The 19,979-nt window shown below is 48.3% G+C and overlaps 1 long non-coding RNA gene across 1 annotated transcript; it reads right to left on the reverse strand.

Moving 5' to 3' along the window:
- Nucleotides 1-8,339: 8,339 nt before the first annotated feature.
- On the reverse strand, nt 8,340-13,102 carry LOC130880409 (uncharacterized). Its single transcript, XR_009057607.1, has 3 exons — nt 12,911-13,102; nt 10,717-10,867; nt 8,340-9,919 (listed from the first exon to the last, which is right to left on the reverse strand). It is a non-coding gene; the product is annotated as an uncharacterized LOC130880409 (long non-coding RNA).
- Nucleotides 13,103-19,979: the final 6,877 nt, after the last annotated feature.

A 19,979-nucleotide genomic window follows, 5' to 3' on the forward strand; every position in this document is an offset into this window, starting at 1 on the left:
ACAAAAATCTTTTATTAGTGGTTCTACTGAGGAGTTGTTGATTTCTTTGTTTGTTCATTTGTTTTAAACAAGGTTCTGCTCTGTGGCCCAGGCTGGCCTCTAAATGGACATCATCCTCCCTTGTTCTGTTCTCATAGGTACTGGGACACAGTGTGCCATCACATCTGACTTGCAATTCTTCTTTTTATCTTATCTCACTGTTCTCCCGCCAGCAACTCTGGTTAATGTCTTTGGGCCATTTCCAGAACTAGTTAGCAACCTCCCATCTCCCTAAAAGTTCTAGTTGCCCAGGATCTTGGCACAGCGGGAAGAGCAGACCCAAACATACTTAGGGATGCTGAGTCAGTGTTAAAGACTGTCTGGGCTGGACAGTGGTAGCGCATGCCTTTAGTCCCAGCACTCGGGAGGCAGAGACAGGTGGATCTCTGTGAGTTTGAATATGGTCTACAGAGTGAATTCCAGGACAGGCTCCAAAGCTACAAAGAGAAACTTGTCTCAAAAAACCGAAAGAGAGAGAGAGAGAGAGAGAGAGACAGAGAGACAGAGAGACAGAGAGACAGAGAGACAGAGAGACAGAGAGACAGAGAGACAGAGAGACCGTGGATAGTTGATCAATTCTTAGTGGAATTTATTGAGAAATCAGTCAAATCTGGTGACCTAAACATCCATGGAAACAGAACAGTCTTCTTCAGAAGCATATAGAAAAATATTTTCCCCCAAATAGCATTGCTTTGTTCTGTTCAGGAACTCTAAGACATAGCCTGGCTTCCTCGAGTCAATGTCACAAGAGATCTAAGACCTTCTTTGTAGCTATAGACTTCGAGGTGGAGGGAGAGCTGCTTTAAGACACTAGACATAGGCCGGCAGGCAAGTCCTGCCTGGGTGCAGGGGTTACCCTGGCTGATGGCTGGCCACATGTCCCCATAGATCAATACAGAGGAAGGCCATATCTGATCTTACCGTTTCTTTGAATTATGTTAGCATTGCTTACAGTTTCTTTGAAATAATGTCCAGAGGATTGAACACTATGAAAAAAAACTAAAGCCATACTGTACCACAGTGTACAGAATCCAAACCTAAAGACTTTATTTCCTGTTGCTACCTGAACCAAAAATACTAGAAAATGAGAAAGCAATAGAAGACCTTTTTATGATAAAGTCTATCAAGGGCAGATTCCTTATAGAGCTAGAAGAGTTGGGAACCCAGGTACAAAAGGAATCATGCCAATTAGGTTCCACCATGTCATGCACTGCCCTAGTAAACAATGTGCAGTTCAGTTGGTAGAATGCTTGCTCCCGAGCAAGGAGCCCTAGATTTGACCTCCAGAGACAATCAAAACTCTCTGTAGTGGTGGTATATGTCTATAATCCCAGCACTCGGAAATTGGAGGCAAGATGATTCTGAAGTCTAAGGTCATCCTAACTATACAACAAATTTGAGGCCAGCCTAAGGTACCTGAGCATGTAGACTGTGATAAATGTACCGGATGGTGTGTGTTAGGGTGACATTAGTGGGGCTTGCTGGAGGCTGGTGTTCCTTTCCTTCCGCATGTCCTGACGAGGGGATTGCAACAGTCTCTTGTCTAGTCTGCTTGGCATGTTCCCAAGCCTGGGGTTCTCTGATACAGTCTTGTTAGTCCCCAGCTCTATTTGTTCATGATTTAATTATAAAATACACTTAATGTTTTGTCAGCACGGGCAAGTGTTTCTGACTCTAAGTTAAGGTTATGCTTGGCAGTTGGTAGCTGTTATTCTGAGTAAGCAAACGCAGGGGGAATCTGCCTCAGGATTGTGTTCAAAATAGAGAAGCCTAGGACAAGCTGCCTCTCTAGACAAATAACTCAGGAGAAAATGGAGTAACTCAAAGGATGCTCTCTAGAGAATTCTACAACAGATTAGAAGAACATTTTTACTGAGAAATGTGGCACCATGCTGCGTGTCTCCGAGTCTTCCTCATGTCTGGCTGAGCTGAAGACATGAATTCCCCTTGCAGCCTCTTCATCCTATCTGTTGCTTCAGGTGATACTGACCTAAATATAGTCTGGTTTCTTTCTTGTCAGTTCCAGAAATGTTAAGTCCAAAAACCCATAACTTTTCCCTAATCTCCAAGCTTACTTCATCCTCTCCTGATGATGCAAGATTCTACTGAACCTTTAGAACCCACTGGAAGAAAGTGGAGCAAAGAGCTGGCCAAGATGACTCCTCAGGGAAAGGTAATTCTACCAAGCCTGACAACCTTCAGTTCCCAGACACACATCCTCTGCCAGGGTAGAAGGAGAGAACCAACCCTACAGGTTTCCCTTCCATACCTGTGTGCTCCCCCTGAAAAAACAGGTAAATAAATGAGTATAAAACAAACAAATAAACAAAACAAAGAAACAGAGTGAGGTGAGGCAGACACGCTTCTCCACAGTTGGCAGTGCACAAACGGGGGTGGGGGGTGGCAGAGAAAGCTTATCAAAGCCTTTTTCAGCAGTACCCCACTCCTGGTTCCAACTTCTGTCTTAGGGTTTCTGTTGCTGTGAAGAGACACCATGACCACGGCAACTCTTATAAAGAAAAAGCATTTAATTGGGGTGGCTTACATTTTCAGAGGTTTATTTCATTACTGTCATGGTGTGACATGTCTATCCATTATCATCATGGGGCAACATGGTGGCGTGAGGCAGACATGGTGCTGGAGAAGTAGCCAAATGTCCAACGTCTTGACTTGTAACAATCCAAGTGATCTCTCTCACTGGGTATGGCTTGATCATATATGAGACCTCAAAGCCCGCCTCCACAGTAAAACACCCTCCTCCAACAAGGTCACACCTACTGCAACAAAGCCACACCTTCAATAGTGCCACCCCCTTTGGAAGCCATTTTCTTCCAAACCACCACAAGTGCACACCTGTGTGCCTGGTATTTTACATGATTGCTGGGAATCTGAACTCAGGCCCTCATCCAAACATGGAAAGGGCTATATCAACTGAGTGATGACCCCATCAGTAGTACACACACATGCACACACGTACATGCACACACTGATATGCCCAGATCATGGAGTCCCCCAAAGACCACCAAGGAGTCCGCATGCAAAAGCAAAGAGTCTTTATTCAAGCTTGGGCTTGGACCTCTTGTGTCTGATGCAGCAGTACGAATGGAGAGTGTCCAGCCCGGGCGGGGTAGGGTTTTTATCATAGTAGAGATTGGGGGTGAGAGGATTTTCAGGGCTTAAGACCCTGATTGACTGACATTGTCAAGGGGTGTCTTGGTGAAAGGAAATAGGTGCCTGTTGGGTTCAAGGACATCTGGTAATCTTGTTTAATCTTACCCAATGGTTGGGTTATTTGGAATGTCAGGTACTTCCCCTTAGATGTTGACCTGTCCCTGGGTGGTATCAGCTTATGACTTTTCCTGGAATTGGGTGCTGCCTGACAGTAAATGGAAATTCAGGCCTCCTCTCTTGGCTGGTCTCTATCAAGCCTGACATGGCAGCTGTGTGGCCTGGGCCCCATATGTATGGCCAGGCTGCCCCGAACCCCATACACACCATTAAATAATCAGTTTAAAGGACCAAGTAGGCACTGTGAAACTTGACTAGAAAATATAAAAATAATCACTACCAACAATTAAGTGAGACTCTTTACACAACTCCTTAGGTATTATTTTCTTTGTTTTACCAGCAAGGAAGTACCCAAGGTCACAAAGTGACTAAGCGGCAGAACTAGTATCTGCAGCCAGTTTCTCTGCCCGTGTTCTTATCTTTCCATTAGACCGCAGGATCTATCCTAACAGGTGACTTCTAGTGTCCTGAAGTATCTGAACTAGTCACCGGAATCCTCGGAGTCAAGCACCCCACAAAGAGGCATAGCCCCTGGCATGGCAGTCCAGTTCTCAGAGGATCCTGATAGAGCCAGTTCTGTGCCAAGACTTGTATTTTGTCCTTAGGCAGGGGCTCTTTAGACATTCCCTTCTGCTCAACGCTCCCGCCCAGGTGTATGTTCTTACCAAAAGGAGTGTCCATATTTGCTTATGAGCAGTGGCCTTCTGGAGAACACAAAGTCACTACAATGTTTAAGTAGTTTTACCCCCATTGGGACGCCATCATTCTCACTAAGAATCCATCATTTAGTTGAGATCAGAGCCCAGTGAAGCCAACAGAGAGCTAGAGGACAGGAATGTGAGGACCAGGGTGTTAGAGATCTCCAAAGGAGCAGAGACCCTGCTCAAGGCCCCATGTTCCCTGAAGAATCACTTGAGAGAAGACAGAGAGAAGTAAAGTAGAAGTAAAGTGGTGCAGATCCCCAAGTGGCTGCAGCGGCAGAGACACTGCAGGTCCCCAAGTGCTGGCAGGAGGCAGCAGGTCCCTAAGCGGTGGCAGTGGGCAGCAGGTCCGGAGAGCAACCAGTTCCAGGCAGGGATGGTGCAGTTCCCCCAGTAGCTGCTGCGGGCCACAAGTCCCAGGCAGGGAGCCACGTGGCAGGCGAGAGACCTCGGATGGGGCAGCCAGTCCCATGAAGAGAGACAGACAGATGAGCATGCCATGAGACCATGCCACAGGTCTCCAAAGGCAGCTGGTCCCGGGCAGGGAGCCATGTGGCAGGTGAGAGACGGAGACGAATAGGCACGCCATGCAGAGTGAGGTTGGATAATTATTTAGTGGGCTATGGAAGGGAAAGGAGAGAAAGGGATGGAGAAGAGCAGAGAGAGACAGAGAGACAGAGAGAAAAGAGGGAGGGGAGAAGTGGAGAGAGGGGAGAGGCAGAAGCTGCCTCTTCAAGAGCGAGGTGGAAAGAGAGGACTCAGGCTGGAAGCTGAAGATCAGCTTGCAGTGTCCACTGTGTGTGTGTGTCTCCTCCTCTAAACTTTCCCCGGAGTTATTTCTTACCCAATGCCCAGAAACCAAAACTGGAGCTTTAGTGGAGCCTGTCCAGGTCTATGCTTTAAATCCCACAGGGACTCCTTTCATGGCTCTCAGCACAAATGTCTGGCTTCCCATCTGCTCCCATGAGGCTCTCCGAGGACTTTAGCCTGGTCCTGGTCACTGCTCTGCCATTCCCAATCTTCGTTCCATCCACATGCGTGCATCCACTAAACTTGGCCTTGGCCCACGCTGTCCCCTCTTCCCAGAAGCTTACATTCTCTTTCTGTTCCTTTTCATCTTTGCTCAGGCATCACATCCTGTGTATGTCCTCAGGCACCTCCCAAATCTAGATATGACAGACATAATGACATCATAGGATACTGTGCTAGTCAGATACCCTGAGGTACATTTCTTCCAGTAAAGGGCTTTAAATTGGTCAGGGCTGAGACAGGAAAGTACATGGTGGACACTCTGAAACCGTTGTCACATAATATGGCAGGCTGAGTGAATGACCCATTAAAATGGCCACATGCTCCTGTTGGATCAGATGGGTACAGAAGAAGAAACAGACTTGTTTAAGGTCCCTCAGGTGGTAAATGGTAGATTGCAGCATTTGAGCACTAAATCTGTACAAATTCAGAACACCAACCTTCAGTCTCAGGTAAGGTCTGTAATGACTGGTTTTGAGACAGAATAGAAATGATTTAGTCTGGAGAGCAGATGAACTGAAGGGTGTCCTTTGGAAAGAAACAGGGAAGTTGATGACTCAGCAGAAGAAAGTTCTAGAGAGGTGAAGGTGAGCTTCAGGAGGGAAAGGTCTAAGCATTCACCATGCAAGTGCCCTTAGCCCAGTGTCTGCCACAGAGAAGGGGGCATATAAACACTCCCCAAGGCAGAGCTGGCAGGACACTGAAGATGGGAAGACTCGCAGGAAACAAAGGATGAGAGGCCTCCGGAAGGGGAGCTCTGCAGATGGTAACTGTGTTGGTTTGAATAAGAAGGGTCCCCCAGAGGCTCATAGAGTGAAACGTCTGTTCACCAGGGAGTGGCACTACTTGAGGAGGTGAGCAGGTGTGTCCTTGCTGGGGGAAGCAACTGGGGATGGGCTTTGAAGTTTTCAAAAGCCCATTCATTCCACGCTCAGTGTGGTTCTTTCTTCCTGCTGCCTACAGATCTGGATGTGGATCTCCAACATCATCTCTGCCTGTGTGTCACCGTGTTCCCCACCATGATGTTAGTAACCAAACCTCCGGAACTGTAAGCAAGTCCTGGTTGTGGTGGTTTGAAGAAGAATGGCCCCTGCTACGGTCATAGATTTAAATGTCTGATTACCAGGGAGTGGCACTATTTGAAAGGATTAGGAGGTGTGGTCTTGTTGAAGAAGTGTGTCACTGGGGGTGGGTTTTGGGGTTTCAAAAGTCCAGGCCAAACCCAGAGTCTTTTTCTCTCTCTCAGTCAGCGGATCAGGATGAAGCTCTCAGACAGTCCAGCGCTCTCTCTGCCTGCTTGCCACCCTGTTCCTCACCATAATGATAATGGACTAAACCTCTGAAACTGTAAGCAAGCCCCAATTAAATGTTTTCTGCTTTAAGAGTTGCCAGAGTCATGGTATCTCTTCACAAAACAGAACAGTGACCAAGACAGTGGTCCATGCTGCCCCTTGGGTCAGGGTCAATGTGCATGCAAAGAACCACACATAGAACTCTGCTTGCTGTATGAGGTAAGTACCACCTGCTGTGCAATTCTTAAAGGGAGGCATGAAGGGACTACAGCACTGATTCCCTCACTTGGGCCCAATGGCCTTTGTGTGCTCAAGTCTCTCAACTTGCTTGTTCTTTGACCCCACTGTCGCACGTTCTACAGCAGGATCTTTCCATTACCTTCTTAGGCCTCAGCTAATGTCCTGCAAAGACTGCCCCAACTGCCTATGTGGAGCAGGCTTTCCCACAGGGCACTGCCACACCCCTGAACCCCAGCCCTCTTCTCAGGAATCCTCTATGACCTGCAAAATCCAACAACAACAAAGGGAGGGAGATCCTTCACTCTCTACAAAATTTCCACCTGACAGACAAAACCATGGCTACCGGCCCCAGCAACTGGACTGGAAAACTGGGTTGCCTTGGAATTTGAGAGACGCTCCCTTTGTTAGCCACCTTTCTACCAGTTGGCCTTTTCCATTGCACTCAATGATAGCCCTTTCTCAATGAAATCTCTCAAGCTAAAAAGCCACAGGAGTTGCATATTGCTGCGGACACATAATTCCCAGGATCCACTTGTCTCACACAGATGAATACTGCCTGCAGTGTACAAACATTTCACACATGCATGCTTCTCACAGGCAGAAGCCCATTGGACAATGGCTACTCACACAGACAGATATCCACGAGGAACACGATGTACACCACAAGCTCCCTCAGGGTGGTCTTGACATAGAGTTCTCTGTTCTCAGCTGTATTCTCAGTCAGAGTTGTTCCCCAGAGTCCTAAGGGTGTGAAAAGATGCTCAGAGTCCCCAACAGCACATCTTTCCAGTTATTCATTCCTCCCTGTCCCTAGACCTCACCCCGTCTCCACTCTGTCCTTTCTTATCCATCCTATGACCCCTGGGACCTGGCTACACACACCCCTGCCTGTCCTCCTACAAAGTCCCTGTGGGAGATGGGGTGAGGATACTGGATCAGAGTAAAGCCATGAAAGCGGTGGGCATCTGCTCCAGGTGGGTCCCCCCACCTCAGTCCCCCATGCACCACACTCCTCCATAGCCTCTGGGTCCCCAAGTGATGACAGTGCCGAGTGACCTTTCTGGGAAACCAGGAGCCTGGCCTCTGTGTCCTGGGCCAAGAAACTGATACAGGCAAACCAAAGGCACCAAAATTTCAATTTTACTACTTCCTCTGAGTAGCTGCTCTCCACAAAGCCGGGAGAGCACTCCTTGGTCTGAGACCTATGAATGACACAAAGACAGATACGGAGACAGCAGCTGGGCGCCAGTGTTCTGTGTCTTCTCCTGGCATCTGTCTTCAGGCTTCTTGGGCTGAGGCTGGAGGAGTGCTATATTGAAGCAGTGAGGATCCTCAGGGTCCCATTCAAGAAAGTGGGGCTGCTGTAGGCAAGGTCATCCCAGGCTCTGCTCCCCAGTGTTTATAGATCCTGTCCGTTGGGATTCATGGGAAAGGATGGTCCCACTTTTTTAAAAAAATATATTTATTTATTTATTTTATTTTATTTTATTTTTTTGGTTTTTCGAGACAGGGTTTCTCTGTGGTTTTGGAGCCTGTCCTGGAACTAGCTCTGTAGACCAGGCTGGTCTCGAACTCACAGAGATCCACCTGCCTCTGCCTCCCAAGTGCTGGGATTAAAGGCGTGCGCCACCACCGCCCGGCTATTTATTTATTATGTATACAATATTCTGTCTGTATGTATGCCTGCAGGCCAGAAGAGGGCACCAAACCTCATTACAGATGGTTGTGAGTCACCATGTGGTTGCTGGGAATTGAACTCAGGACCTCTGGAAGAGCAGGCAATGCTGTTAACCTCTGAGCCATCTCTCCAGCCCGGTCCCACTCTTAAGATAGAAACAATGACAAAGGCCCAGCCGGGCACAGGCAGAAGAGACAAGGCAATGGCAGCTGAGAGCAGGCTCTGCCTCTGGTCTGTGTGGGGAAGCTGAGATCCCCAGGTGGATAGGGAGTAGGATGGTTTCTTCTCTTTCTCTTCCCCTCTCTGTATTCCCCTGCCTCTCCTTCTCTCTCTGTCCCCTCTCTCTGCAGGGTCCAGGACACATGAGCTGTGAGGAACTGAGTCAGGAGTTAAAGAGAAGGGAGAGTGCTGTGCAGACAAAGTAGAAGGGGCAACAGACAGAAGCCAGCGCTGGGGTCAGATGGACCCTGGGATACGATGTCTAGATACCCTACTATAGAGCTGATCAAAGGGCAGTGGAGGGACTGGGGAAAGGGTGCTGGGAACATCATGGTGGGTCCCAGCTGGCATCCACTGCAAGCTCCGAAAAGCGCCCACATGGATTTGGGTAGGGACAAGGCTGGGGACAGGCTATAAGAGGTGTTCCTCCCCATCAGCTCAGCGGCGGTCTCCCAGGTCCTTCTGTGTGTCCCCTTGAGCTGTGCTCTAATGAATGGAGAAAAAGACTCCTCTCTCAATCTGCCCTGATGACTGTGGAATAGACCGGAGCAGAAGTCAACCCTCCCTGTCTCAGAAGGGTGTTGGTCTCCATCAAAATCTCCAGCATTAAGTGTCCTTATAAAGAGACGGCAACCAGTTCAGCCCCTTGGTAACTCAACGTGCCCAGTTTTAGGACAGTGAGGGAAAAGTGTGTCATACCCGTGAATCTATCACATGAATTTCTACCCAAGGACTTGACACTGGAAAGAGGTACTCCCTCCTTGGTCTGCATCTGAGGACTGTCTAACCGTCCCCAGAAGGGCACGTGTCCATCTCTGCCCTGTACCAGCCAGTGAGATGCACTGAGATGCCCGCTTTCCTTGGAGAAAGGGGTGAGGAGCTGGGCCAGGGTGGAGCAACTTGCACTGGATCAGCTGAGTAAGTAGGGAGGGCGCCGCTGGCTCTCAACCAAGAGCCTTTTGAACAGTTGCACAAGGACTCCAGACTCGTAAAATTAGACCCTGGGATGGGGTCAGGAATGGGATGGCAACAGTGTGTGGTCCCTGAGAAGCAGAGAGAGGAACATGAGCTGGTTTCCCATTCCCTTGGGTAGTTCTGAAATCTGGAGAAGGCCTGTGATCAGCAGGGGTCTGAGTGGACTTGAGGACATTCCTCCTGTGACAGGTCTCCCCATTCTGAGAGCTCTAGACCATGGTCAACCCATCTGATCGTTTTTCCCTGCTCAGTACTGAGTCCTTGCACATGAATCAGATCACACCACCCTGTGGGGCAGGCTGTGCAGCACAGATTGAGAAATCCCAGAAGGCATCCTCATTCCTCTGCTGTTTAAACCCACTCAAGCAGTCATGAATGTGGTAATCAAGAGGAATCTCATGACACTTTTGCACGGCAATTCTCCAAGCTCTTAAACTTCATGGCACACTCAACTTTTCCTGTTAAAAGAGCAATCAGGTGGTCAAAACAGCAGGCTGTTGCCCAAGTGAGGCTGGATGGTATTCAAGCATCTATTACAATACTGCAGGAGTCAACAAACTGACTTAGGGAGCGGTTATACAATACCAGAGACTGAAGATGTGAAAGCCACCAAAAGGAGGCTTCCAGAGGACCCCTATAATGACAGGATTTTCGAATTAAGAGACCCTGAACCTGACCATGAGGCATCCGCTCTTGCCTAAGGAACAGTGGATGAGATACGAGAAGATAAGTCCTACTTCAGCCACATCCGAAGATGCTGTTCAGGAAAGAGAAACGAGAGAAGAATGGGCGCAGAAGTGATCGTGTAGTTGAAATCTGTGGACGTGCCCAGTCTAGGGTGCTTATGAAGCTGCTTCAACCAGAATCACTATTTAAGAATGGTTTGCTCTGCAGCTGTCTCACCTTAAATAAATGCCTATTTATGTAAATTATAAATTATAATTATTTAAATTATTAAATGTCATAAAGAAGGGGCAAAGAGGGTGGATAGTGGGAGTGAGGAGCCTCAAACTCAAGCTGCCTCCTGACCAGCTAAGCAAAAGCTCATATAAACTCACACCATCCGCAGCAATCCTCCTGCCTCAGTTTCCTAAGCTCCAGGATTATAGATAGGCACCACCATGCCTGGTTAAAAGGCCTATTTTCTGTCCTACAGAGAAAGTTCTAAACCATGAGTTCCTGAGATTCAGAAATAGTTTGCTGCCATTAAGCAGAGAATAGACCAATTTCTAAGACCAAAGTGAGGGATCCTTACGCCTCTGCACAAAGGCTGGTTGAGGCAGCCAAGACCCCTCATGGTCACAGGAGTATGAGTGGAGCTGTGTCTGGATCAGACATCAGATCTTTCCCTCCAGGTCCACATCCAACCTCATTCCTGTTCCAAAAATGGGTTGTCTCCTTAGAACCTGGAAAAGAAGCAGACATTAATGAAAGAGCAAGGCAAGCTGGCGAAACCACACGGTGATCCAGTTTCTGATTTGAGAATTGAGAAGTGGTGACTTTTATCACTTTTTCTGTTTGACCTTCCACTCCCAAATCTAGCACTCTCCCAGTATGGTTGGTAAAAACTTCTTTTAGGCAATAAGTTTCCACAATGAAAAAAAGGTTAAGTAAATAATGAGGTAGTTTTAAAATGAGTGATTGTGGCAAACTTAACTGTTTTGGAATGATATTCGGTGTCGTAAGACAATAACTCCAGCTATTATTGTATTATTACATATACCTACAGCTTGACACGGTACTTTATGTGTATTTTATACTGACATGGATGCATAGAATAAAATGAATTTTAAGATAGCAGTGGCCATTTCTAGGCAATATAGTTCCAGATTTTTCAGCTTGGTCATTTTTTCTTTCTGCAACATTTGATATTTTCCTATTTGGAAAACAATGACCTAGGACAAGGAAGCCATCTGGCTTTCTGAGACTTGAGACTCATTTGATTCTAGACTCAGAGACTTCCCTGCAGCTCGGCAGGCCATCATGGAGTTCGTTTCTTACATGGAAGCCCTCCATGCAATGGGAACTTGTGGCGAGGGCTTCCTCCTGGCAGGTTCCAGCTAGAGAGGGAGGAATACAATGGAATGTGTGATGACTGTGACAAGGGACATGTTGAAAGGGGTGGCAACTCACGGTGGTCCGGAGGAATGGGCTGAATCCCACAGGTCAAGGAGAAGACCACTACTACAATTTAAAGCCAAATTTGAAGCAAACTTTAATTAGATCCTGGCCAGATTGATGGACTCTCTGGCCAGGTCGATACCCCGGTTCCCAGAAAATGGCCACATGTCACACCTTGCAGAGGCTTAAAAAGGTTACCCCACAAGGCCCGTCAGGTCCCATCAGGGCACGTATACAGCTTTACATTTTTCCTGCCTACCTACACCTCTCCCATCCCCCACCGTTCACCCCCTGCATCCAACCAGGGGTGAGCATACAACCTGATGTTGACATATTTCCTGCCCACATATCTCCTGCCCACGTGTGATCAAACACATTGGTGCATAGGGGTCAAACAAACGTGTTGAGGGGGTGGAGACATAAATAGCCTCCAGCATTTCACTTGGGTTCTCACAGGACCAGGAAGTGGAAGGTCATGAAGGGAAGATGGAGGGAACAGCATTGAGATGAGCTTTTTAGGCGGGTGACAAAAGAAAGCATGGCTACTACATACTCACCACATACTCACTAACAATATGCATGTTGTAGCATATTATCTTGTGTTGTCTCTCAGATAATCGAGTATGTGTGTGTGTGTGTGTGTGTGTCGTATACAAAGATATGTACATATAGCTGTGAACGGCCATGAGGGTCAGAAGTCGGCACAGGCTGACCTGGAGCAACCTTTTCAGTTACACTGATTGGCATTTCTGCACAGCCTCTACTTCAGTTCCTGCCTGACTTCAGTTCCTGCCTTGGTTTCCCTCAATGACCAATTGTGATTGGTGTAAGTCCCCCCTTTCCTCCCCCAGTCGCTTTTGGTCATGGTCCTTTTCACAGCAACAGAAAGTAGACCAGAACAACCAGTGAGCCCCAGGATCCTCATGACTCTGCTCCCAGCCCACTGCCATGGATGTTAAAACCACGCCTGGTTTTCACACAGGGGCTGGAGGCAGCCCTTCAGGCTGGCAGAGCAAGCGCCTTCCTTACATGCTGAGCCAGCCCTCAAACTCTACTTTCACACTCACAGGGTTTTATGGGGGGTCTGTTTGCATTATCAGACAAAGAAACTGGGGTTTAGAGTGATAACTTCCTGAGAACTTAAGCTTCAAAACCAGAACTGTGATTAAAAAAAAAAAAAAAAAAAAAAAACTGGTCGATTCACACACTTTATCAGGGCTTTGCCTGTCATGTCCACCAGATGGCAGAAGGACCCCTCTGTCCCCACTAGGGCTCTCCTCCAAAGGGGTCCCAAACTGCAACCATCTTGCTCCCCAGCTCCTTCTTACCTCCCCCTTTCCTCTGGGTAGCTGAAGGCTCTTGTCTGGTTCTGTCAGCAGATCCTAACTCCAGGGACTGGTCACTCCAGGGGTCTGGTTGCCCTCTGTGTGGAGCTGGGTCCTCTGAGAAGCAGACACTGCACTAATATGTGAGGTTTGCCTTGAGGTGAGGCTGAGTTCACAAGGCCAGAAGTTCTTAAGCTCACGTCTGTCCCTGAGTGAGGGAGATGGGGGTAGTTAGTGAGTTACTATGGTATGGCCTAAAAAAGAAGGGAGGAGGTTGGTAAAACCTTCAGGGAGTCAAAATAGGCCATCAGAGGAGCCCTGTGTCTCCCGGGACTGGGCTCGCCCCCTCCTTGATTGGCTTCTCTGTTTCTGGGCCAAGAGCTATCAAGGAGAGTGTGGCTTCCAGTATGTTTACCATTCTTGGTCAGTGGCTCTCCCTGTAATTGGAGGTCTGTGATTTAGGTCTTCTGGTGGCCCCCAAGGCTCCCCGGCAGGCTCAGCTCTTGGGAGTGTCCACTGAGTGCTATGCCTGACAATTCAATCCTTATCTCCCACTTCCTGAGTTGACCTCACTGCTTCTGGTCAATTCCTTCCCGGCAATCAGAGGACAGACTCCTCCCACCCTCTCTGAATGGGACCCTGCTGCTGGACGTCCAGACACACTCACCAAGTCAGCCTTAGCTCTCCCTTCATCTCTCTTTGCTTCTTGGTTACAGTCTTAACTGTGAATGCCGGTTAGTTTCAGCCCCTCCACCCAGGCCCAGACACGGGCCTCCCTGGCAAGCGGCTGGTCTACCAGCATCTGGTCCCATACCCTTTTGAGGACGCTGGCTTCTCAAGTTCCTCTACCTCCTATCAGAGTCAACAATGAGGTCACTGCCCTAGGCAAGACCAAGTAGATGACAGGCAGCTTTGCCAGGTGACCCAGAGGGTGAGGTAATTACCGGGCATCAGGTAGAATATGCTGAGAACTGTCTGTGGAAAGAAGTTTGAGAAGAGGATGTTAGGGGAAGAGAAAAATGAATCCGTGGACCGCCCTGAGCCCCCTCTGTGGGTGTGGGTGCTCTTTAGGGTGGAAACTCGGTGGTGAGGCTGAGCCCCTCCCCCTCCCCCAGGACGAACTCCTCCCTGCTGGTTCTTAGCTGGGGTTGAAAGCAGCCGCTCTGGGCTGTTTGGTTTGCAGCTTAGCAGGCCACCTGCTGCAGCTTCCTAGCCTTAGAGCGACCGTCAAGCCTCCGCCTCCACCCACCCATCCACGCAGAGCCCGTCTGTGAGTCTCTAAGGCACTAACAGCCGCTCCCGGGGTCTCTATCATTCCATTCTCACTTTCCCAGGGAAGTTTACAGATCTCGGGCTGCCAGACTCGGGCCATTAGGGAGCTCCGGCCTGTCTCCGAAGTCGCCTGCGCGAGGGGTACACATCTCTGAAGTCACATCCTCGCCTCCCAATGCTCAGGAACCATGGACAGCCTGGCTGCAGAGAGCTGTAGGCGAATCATTAACCACGTGATCTGAAGCCACCCCTCCCCCCTCCTATAAACAGGGACACATTCTCCACCTCACAGGCCTAAACTCTCAACACAGCCCCTTGACACATCTGTTTACCTGTGGCCTTGGGGCCTGAGCGCACGCGGGAGCCGCCATCCTGCTGCTGTCTGTCTGTCTATCTGTCTGTCTATCTGTCTGTCTGTGGTGTTAATGAATCTCTTACTCAAAAGGACAGTTTGCCTCAGTGTCCCCCTTGAACTCCAAACTCAGAACCTTTCACTGCTTTAACGGAAACCCAAGACGGCAAGAGCCTGTCTGAGGCAAACAGCATTGCAAGCCCAGAGTCCCTTTGGGAAGAGAGGAGGAAATAATGCAGGCAGGGCTTTGAAAGGGAATCTAGCCAGGCCCTAGTGGGGAACGGCCTGGCAGGCCTGGAAACCCACTAGGGTCACATTCTCTTATGCCTTGGCTTCCAAAGTCAAAGCTGAGGGTGTGGGTGAGTGTTCCCCTTCTGTATCTTGGACAGGGAAAGAGAGATCAGAACGAAAACAGGGTTAAACAGGGGAGGAAAAGACAGCTGTAGTTAGCCTGGGGGCGGGGGAGGTCTTTCAAATTGTCGCTTACTTAGGGGCCTGGAGTGCCTCAGTGGGACCAACAGAAGCAGGGCCTGGTCATTATCTTCAACTGTACTTAGCAGGTCTGTTCTGTGGTTAGAAGGAACCATATATCAAGCAAAATGTGCAAAGTCCCTGTTCCATCCCTCCACCTCAAGCCTGGTTTCTTGCCCTGTCCAATTTTAGGGGTTCTGCCATTGAGAAGGCCTCTCTCCCGCTCCCCTAAACTCCTGTCCCACTGGATAGGCTGTTTGCATCCTGTGTCACCGGATACTGGCCTGTGTAGGTGGCTTTTGTGCTTTGTCCCATGTCTCTTAGAAATGTGTGAGCTCCCTGAGGTGGCAGGAGCTTGGCTCAGTTCCTCTGCACAGAGCAGAGCATCGGATGTCCACCGGGCACTGAGGAGGCCCAGTCGATGCTCAGGTCCCGGGGGGTTACCTCGGCACAGAGCATGGGTTGAGAAAACCACAGACTCCTGGCTGGGAAAGTTAGATCATGGCCAGCTGCCCTCTGGACCTCGTAGCCCTGCTGTGGCCTGCGCTGTGTCAGTGCAAACCAAGAGTGACAGCGGAACAGCAAGGTTACTGCAGGATGAGGCAAGGTAGGGACAATGGGCTGGCTACCTACGCTCCTGTGGCAGCTGAGGCTACCAGAAGACAGGAAAGGACATGAAAGCATATGGGGAGGGGAGAGAGGGTGGAAGTGGCAGGAGTCCACCTGGTGGGAGGAGGGTAACAGAGGCCGGGATCTGTTTCTCACACCTGAGGGGAAAAGGAAGGTACTGGTTCCGCACTCAGAGTGGCCAGCCTCTCTTTCCCTCTGGATTACTGCAAGAAACCAATGGGACCACTTCTCTCTCACCACAAAGACAGAGAGGCACAAGCCCCTTCTTGTGTCTCATCTTTGTCCCCAAAACTAAGACAAGGCAAGGACATTCCTTTCCACAGATTAATTTGTCACTGGAGGCCCCAGCCTGTGTCGACCTGTTCTCTGGTTTTTGTCCACACACAGCTTAGGCTGGCTCTGCAGTGGGGCAAGATCCTAGGCAAGTCTGCACAGGACAGAGGGAGTGACCTGGGGCCTGGGCAGGGAGGGTCAGGCCACAACAGAAAATGATACCAGTAGCCCTATTCTGAGACCTTTGTTCCCAGGTCTAAGCGGCACAGGTTGTCAGCCCTTGATCACACACTCGGCTCCTGAGGCCTTGGTTGTCCCAGCCACATGCACTATGGTCTACCACATTAGACCAGAGCCCAGAGAAAGGGGATCACAGTCTAGCAGGGATCACTCCCCAGTCCCCAAACCTATGCTACAAACATGTCTATGTGCTGGGGTCACACACACGGGGAGAGAGAGACAGAGGAGCAGCAGAGGAAAGGATAGAAGTGAGAAGGATGTTGGGGACAACTCCTTAGGCCATATGTGCAGACACATGACTGGTAACCGTGAGCTTGGACAAGTTCATTGGCCTCCTCATCACTAGGGCCACACAATGAAAGACCATACTCTCTAGCCCAAGGTACCAAGTGTGCATCATCTCCTCCTCCTCCTCCTCCTCCTCCTCCTCCTCCTCCTCCTCCTCCTCCTCCTCCTCCTCCTCTTCTCCTTCTCCTTCATCTTTATTTCATGTGAATCAGTGTTTTGCCCGCATGTGTGTCTGTGTGGGGTGTCAGTGCTCTTAGGGTACATAGTGTACTATCACATTAGACTCCCTCCCCACTGTGCCCTCTGCCACAAGAAAGCCTGAGAGGTCCAGGGTGATGAGGGCAGTTTCTGCAGCTCTGACCTATTGTCCCAATGCCATGAGGCCATGCTCGGTGTGGATGGTGACATCCGTGGGGCTGCTTGCATAACAAGTCTCAGTGTGCTTGTTTGTTTAACAAATTGACACTTAATCTCAGCATCTGCAGTGGTTGAAGTGACATTGACTGAAAGGAAGTATTTTAAAGACACAGTTTCTACATGGCACTTAAAGGCACACAGCCTTAATGGCATCTAGTATATTCACAAAGTTAATTGCAACAGTCAATCTTAAAATGTTTTTGTTACCCCACCCCCAAAGATGCACTGCGTTTCCTAGACATCAACCTCCCTCTTCCACTACCCTCCAACCACTATTCTGCATTCTATCTCTATAATTTTGTTGTTGTTTGTTTTATTTTGTTTTGAGGTGGTGGATCATGCCTACAATCCCAAGTACTGGAAAGCTGAGGCAGGAGGATTACCATGAGATCAAATTCAGTCTGGGCTACAGTAATGAGTTCCAGGTGAGTGTGCGACTCTCAAGAACAAAGAAACGAAAGAATAACATAGGGCAGAGGATGCAGCTCACTTGAGAGAGCGCATGCCCAACATGCGCCAAGTCCTCAGCTTGATTCTCCACGTGGCACAAGCCGGAAATGACAGCCCAAACCTGTGATCCAAGCACTTCGGAGATAGATGAAAGAGAACCAGAAGTTTGAAGACTTCCTTGGCTATAGAGGGAGTTCACAGCCAGTCAGAGGTGCCTGAGACCCTGTTTCAAAAATAAAAGAAAATAAAACACAGACTTCTAATAATAATAACATGGAGCTCACATCTCTAGTACTTTCCCTTGTTTAAGTCTTATCTCATGCAGGCTTGAGGTAGGTTGGGACAATAGAATTACAGGCTCTTACTCTGTAGATTACAGACCAGGCTGGCAATGAACTCTGGCCCCTGAGTGCTGGGATTTAAGGCATGCACCACCATGCCCAACCCAGGATTATATTCTGACATCATGACCTTGGAGTTAGAGAGACTGCCCAGTGGTTTAGAGCACTTGTCCCTCCTGCAAACGACTTAGGTTCGGTTCTCAGCACCCACAGGGAGGCTTACAATAATCTGTAACTCCAATGCCAGGGGATCTGGTGCTCTTTTCTGGCTTCTGAGGGCACTGTACACACATGCTACACAATAGACATGTAGCCAAAACACCCATACACATTAACTAAATCTTTAAAAAAACAAGACAAAATCAAATATGGCCTTATACCCTAGTTAGTATCTTCAGTAATCTGCTAAGCTCAGAGCTCTCTACCCTCTGAGCTCAAAGATTTCCTCTGACCTCTATAACTATATAAGGATTTTCTTTGTTCTGTGGGCTGTTGAATCTCTACGATATCCCAGGCTCCCCCTGCTGTGAATGGCTGGCATTATCAAAGGACCTGACCACTTGAAGACCATCTCCATGCATGTCCCTGATAAAATAAATTTTTTTTATGTGTATGGATATTTTGCTTGCATGTATGTCTGTATATCATGTGTTTTCTTGGTACCTGAGGAAGCCAGAGAATGCATTAGGTCCCCTGAACTGAACTTACAGATGTTTGTGAAGTTGCCATGTGGGTATTGGGAAGCCAACCTGGGTGTCCTGGCAGAGCGCCAATGCTCCTAACTACTGAGCCATCTCTCCAGCCCATGAAAAGAATCTCCAGTGTCAGCTGTTCATGGTGGCCTGTGCCTTTCAGCCCAGCTCTCAGACACTCGGGAAGCAGAGGCAAGCAGATCTGAATTTGAGGATAGCCTAGCCTCCCCGTGAGTTCCAGGCCAGCCATAGCAGTCTAGTGAGACGCTATCTTAAAACAAAATCTTTAATCATGAAAATGCCGTGGAGAGACCACCCTTGTCTTTCCGTACTCTCTCTATAGTCAGTTGAAAGAGGTTTTCCCTTGTTTCCAGTTCTGCTGCTATGAACATTTATGGACGCATGTTCCTGCAGTATGAACATGTATTTGTTTATTTCTCTTGTGTATATCCATAGTAGTGAGTGTATTTTGACAGAGTGGAGAGAGGAAAAGTTGGGAAAGCAGAAAATCGCTCTTAGCCATGAGCAGGATCCACTTGGTGGCTAAAATCAAGTGGAGACACTGCTGTGTTTGTAGTTGGGAAAAGGCATAAGCAGGAATGGGAACTGAGGCTGGAGGATGACATTCAGTAAACTCACAGTGCTTTGAGTCCAGAATTCAGGGGCCTGGATAGAAATGTAATAATATCGATCATAACTTTCTCAATAAATTATGCAGCACAAGCAACCTTTCTTAACAAATAGTTCTGTCTCCATCTCCCAGCTAAGGAAATCAAAGTTCACAGAATGAATTGGCCCAAGTTTGACTGGAATCTGGTAAATTTCAGAACAACTTGTTTTTCCTTTCTTACTACAACTTGGTTTGACTTTGTTGAAATTAGATAAAAATATATGCTCATGTCCTGCTTGTGAATTCCGTCGCAATATGAACACACGTCAGGATCACCAAGGATTGTTCTGTTTTGTTTGAGATAGGTATAGCCTCAAACTTCTTACCTAGCTGAAGTGGACCTTGAACTCCTAACCCTCCTGCCTCTATCTCCCAAGTGCTGGAATTGCAGACATGCACTACCATGCCTGGCTTAAATAAATATTGTTGTTACTTAAATTTATTACATGTGTGTGCACGCGCACACGCTCTGTCTGGTTTATGTGGGTACTGAGTACTGGATGCTGCGTACTGAGCACAGTGCTTTGAGTATGCTAAGTGACTGCTCTGTCAGCTGAGCCCCATCTTTAGGCTTGAGATGGCAGGATAAATTAATTTACCAACACAATGTTATTTGTATTGAAAACAAGCCCTAAATCAATACTATAAATGACAGATGCAGCCAGATGGTGATGGCACTCTCCTGTGATGAAGCAGATATGTAACCCAAGTCAGAAAGCCAGCTCCGGCAACTGTCATTTGGGGGGGGGGGTCTTTTTGGCCTAGCGCCTCCGATGGGAGGTGATCTCTGCTCTCAAGGAAACAAATTTCCTAGTTAGAGAAATAGAATGAAAGGGTCTCACATGATCAACTGAAGGCAGTTCTTTTCCAGCAAAGAGGACCCTCCAGGTTTTTGTTTGTGTGGTTTTTAGATTTATTTATTATGTACACAGTGCATATTATTTATTTATTATGTACACCTGCATGCCAAAAGAGG

This window comes from Chionomys nivalis, chromosome 8, assembly GCF_950005125.1.
Source record: "Chionomys nivalis chromosome 8, mChiNiv1.1, whole genome shotgun sequence".
NCBI classification, from domain to species: Eukaryota; Metazoa; Chordata; class Mammalia; order Rodentia; family Cricetidae; genus Chionomys; species Chionomys nivalis.